This window comes from Arachis ipaensis, chromosome B09, assembly GCF_000816755.2.
Source record: "Arachis ipaensis cultivar K30076 chromosome B09, Araip1.1, whole genome shotgun sequence".
In the NCBI taxonomy this organism is placed as follows: Eukaryota; Viridiplantae; Streptophyta; class Magnoliopsida; order Fabales; family Fabaceae; genus Arachis; species Arachis ipaensis.
Window position 1 is genome coordinate 48493838 of NC_029793.2, and position 4812 is coordinate 48498649.

Below are 4812 nucleotides of genomic sequence, written 5' to 3' on the forward strand. Positions count from 1 at the left end.
ACTTCTGCAGGTGGATCCATTCACCTAAAGAAAATGCCTGCAGAAGCTCAAGAACTCATTGACATGGTTGCAAATAACCAGTTCATGTACACTTCTGAAAGGAATCCTGTGAATAATGGAACGCCTATGAAGAAGGGAGCTCTTGAAATTGATACTCTGAATGCCATATTGGCTCAGAACAAAATATTGACTCAGCAAGTCAATATGATTTTGCAGAGTCTGAATGGAGTGCAAGCTGCATCCAACAGTACTCAAGAGGCTTCTTATGAAGAAGAAGCTTATGATCCTAAAAATCCTGCAATAGTAGAGGTGAATTACTTAGGTGAACCTTATGGAAACACCTATAATCCATCATGGAGAAATCATCCGAATCTCTCATGGAAGGATCAAAGGCCTCAACAAGGCTTTAATAATGGTAGAAGAAACAGGTTTAGCAATAGCAAGCCTTTTCCATCATCCACTCAGCAACAGACAGAGAACTCTGAACAAAGTACCTCTAATTTAGCAAACTTAGTCTCTGATCTATCCAAGGCCACTGCAAGTTTCATGAATGAAACAAGGTCTTCCATTAGAAATTTGGAAGCACAAGTGGGCCAGCTGAGTAAAAGGATCACTGAAATCCCTCCTAGTACTCTCCCAAGCAATACAGAAGAGAATCCAAAAGGAGAGTGAAAGGCCATTGACATAAGCACCATGGCCGAACCTGTAAGGGAAGGAGAGGACGTGAATCCCAAGGAGGAAGACCTCCTGGGACGTCCAGTGATCAATAAGGAGCTTCCCTCTGAGGAACCAAAGGACTCTGAGGCTCATACAAGTAGAGGACGTGTTAGTAAAGGTTGAAGTCCTTTACATCCCTGCTGATTTCATAGTCCTGGATACTGGAAAGGAAGAGGATGAATCCATCTTCCTAGGAAGACCTTTCCTAGCCACAGCAAGAGCTGTGATTGATGTGGACAGAGGAGAATTGATCCTTCAATTAAATAAGGACAACCTTGTGTTTACAACTCAAGGATCTCTCTCTGCATCCATGAAGAGAAAGCAGAAAAAGCTTCTCTCAAAGCAGAGTCAACCAAAGCCCCCACAGTCAGACTCTAAGTTTGGTGTTGGGAGGCCACAACCAAACTCTAAGTTTGGTGTTGAATTCCCATATCCAAACTCTAAGTTTGGTGTTGGGGGAGTCTCAACAATGCTCTGAACATATGTGAGGCTCCATGAGAGCCCACTGTCAAGCTATTGACATTAAAGAAGCGCTTGTTGGGAGGCAACCTAATTTCTATTTATATAACTATATTTTTCTTAGTTATATGTCTTTATAGGTTCATGATCATGAGGAGTCACAAAATAAATATAAAAATTGAAAACGGAATCAAAAACAGCAGAAGAAAAATCACACCCTGGAAGAAGCATCTGCATGGCGTTCAACGCCAGAACAGAGCATGGTTCTGGCGCTGAACGCCCAAAATAGGCAGTATCTGGGCGCTGAACGCCCAAAATGGGCATCATCTGGGCGCTGAACGCCAGAATTGCACCCTGGAGAGGAGCTGGCGCTGAACGCCCAGAACAAGCATGGTTCTGGCGTTCAACGCCAGAAATAGGCAACAAATGGGCGTTGAACGCCCAAAATGGGCACCAACCTGGCGCTGAACGCCCAGAGTTGTGTGCAAGGGCATTTTACATGCCTAATTTGGTGCAAGGTTGTAAATCCTTGAACACTTCAGGATCTGTGGACCCCACAGGATCACCTCAGGATCTGTGGACCCCACAGGATCCCCACCTACCTCCACTCACTTTTTCTCACCCCTCTTTCACACAATCCCATAAACACTTTTTCCCAAAACCCTTCACCAATCACCTCAATCTCTCTTCCCCATCACCTCTTCACCACTCACATCCATCCACTCATCCCCATAAACCTACCTCATAAACTCCACCTACCTTCAAAATTCAAAATCAATTTCCCACCCAAACCCACCCTAAATAGCCGAACCTTAACCCCCTCCCATCCCTATATATATATCCCTCCATTCTTCCTCATTTTCACACAACACAACCCTCTCTTCTCTTCTTGGCCGAAACACAACCCCTTCTCCCTCTCCTCCATTTCTTCTTCTTCTTCATCTATTCTTTCTTCTCTTGCTCGAGGGTGAGCAAAATTCTAAGTTTGGTGTGGTAAAAGCATAAGCTTTTTGTTTTTCCATTACCATTGATGGCACCTAAGACCGGAGAGTCCTCTAGAAAAGGGAAAGGGAAGACAAAAGCTTCCACCTCCGAGTCATGGGAGATGGAAAGGTTCATCTCCAAAGCCCATCAAGACCACTTCTATGATGTTGTGGCCAAGAAGAAGGTGATCCCCGAGGTCCCTTCCAAACTCAAAAGAAATGAGTATCCAGAGATCCGACATGAAATTCAAAGAAAAGGTTGGGAAGTTCTAACAAACAGATCTTAAAGCAATGAAGGAGGAGCAGCAAAGGCGAGGAAGAGACATAGAAGAGTGGTTCCTCAAGAAGGAAACGCTACCATCACTAAGGTGGATTCATTCCTTGTTCTTATTTCTTCTGTTTTTCGTTTTCTATGTTTGTGTCTTCATTACATGATCCTTAGTAGTTAGTAACTATGTCTTAAAAGTTATGAATGTCCTATGAATCCATCACCTCTCTTAAATGAAAAATGTTTTAATTCAAAACAACAAGAAGTACATGAGTTTCGAATTTATCCTTGAACTTAGCTTAATTATATTGATGTGGTGATAATGCTTCTTATTTTCTGAATGTATGCTTGAACAGTGCATATGTCTTTTGAAGTTGTTGTTTAAGAATGTTAAATATGTTGGCTCTTGAAAGAATGATGACTAGGAGACATGTTATTTGATAATCTGAAAAATCATAAAAATGATTCTTGAAGCAAGAAAAAGTAGCAAAGAACAAAGCTTGCAGAAAAAAAAAATAAAATAGGCGAAAAAAAATATAGAAAGAAAAAGAAAAAGCAAGCAGAAAAAGCCAAAAGCTCTTAAAACCAAGAGGCAAGAGCAAAAAGCCAATAACCCTTAAAACCAAAAGGCAAGGGCAAATAAAAAGGATCCCAAGGCTTTGAGCATCAGTGGATAGGAGGGCCTAAAGGAATAAAATCCGGGCCTAAGCGGCTAAACCAAGCTGTCCCTAACCATGTGCTTGTGGCGTGAAGGTGTCAAGTGAAAACTTGAGACTGAGCGGTTAAAGTCAAGGTCCAAAGCAAAAGAAGAGTGTGCTTAAGAACCCTGGACACCTCTAATTGGGGACTTTAGCAAAGCTGAGTCACAATCTGAAAAGGTTCACCCAGTTATGTGTCTGTGGCATTTATGTATCCGGTGGTAATACTGGAAAACAAAGTGCTTAGGGCCACGACCAAGACTCATAAAATAGCTGTGTTCAAGAATCATCATACTGAACTAGGAGAGTCAATAACACTATCCAAAGCTACAAGTCCCGCTCATCTGATTGAAGCTATGTTTCATTGATAGTTTGGAATTTATAGTATATTCTCTTCTTTTTATCCTACTTGATTTTCAGTTGCTTGGGGACAAGCAACAATTTAAGTTTGGTGTTGTGATGAGCGGATAATTTATACGCTTTTTGGCATTGTTTTTAGTATGTTTTTAGTAGGATCTAGTTACTTTTAGGGATGTTTTCATTAGTTTTTATGTTAAATTCACATTTCTGGACTTTACTATGAGTTTGTGTATTTTTCTGTGATTTCAGGTATTTTCTGGCTGAAATTGAGGGACTTGAGCAAAAAATCAGATTCAGAGGTTGAAGAAGGACTGCTGATGCTGTTGGATTCTGACCTCCCTGCACTCAAAATAGATTTTCTGGAGCTACAAAACTCAAAATGGCGTGCTTCCAATTGCGTTGGAAAGTAGACATCCAGGGCTTTCCAGCAATATATAATAGTTCATACTTTGAATGAGTTTAGACGATGCAAACGGGCGTTGAACGCCAGCTCTCTGCCCAATTCTGGCGTCCAGCGCCAGAAACAAGCTGCAAAGTGGAGTTCAAGGCCCAAACTGGCACAAAAGCTGGCGTTCAACTCCAGGAATAACCTCTACACGTGCAACACTCAAGCTCAGCCCAAGCACACACCAAGTAGGCCCCGGAAGTGGATTTATGCATCAATTACTTACTTCTGTAAACCCTAGTAGCTAGTTTATTATAAATAGGACATTTTACTATTGTATTTGACATCTTGGAATCTTGGGAATCATCTTTGGATGCCTGGTTCTTAGATCAGAGGGGCTGGCCATTCGACCATGCTTGGGCCTTTCACTTATGTATTTTTAACGGTAGAGTTTCTACACTCCATAGATTAAGGTGTGGAGCTCTGCTGTTCCTTAAAGATTAATGCAAAGTACTACTGTTTTCTATTCAATTCACTTGTTCCGCTTCTAAGATATTCATTCGCACTTCAACCTGAATGTGATGAACGTGACAATCATCATCATTCCCTATGAACACGTGCCTGACAACCACTTCCGTTCTACATCAGATTGAATGAGTATCTCTTAGATCTCTTAATCAAAATCTTCGTGGTATAAGCTAGATTGATGGCGGCATTCATGAGGGTCCGGAAAGTCTAAACCTTGTCCGTGGTATTCTGAGTAGGACTCTGGGATTAAATGACTGTGACGAACTCCAAACTCGCGAGTGCTGGGCGTAGTGACAGACGCAAAAGGATAGTAAATCCTATTCCAGCATGATCGGGAACCTCAGATGATTGGCCGTGCCGTGACAGGGCATCTTGGACCATTTTCACAAGAGGAGGGGATGTAGCCACTGACAA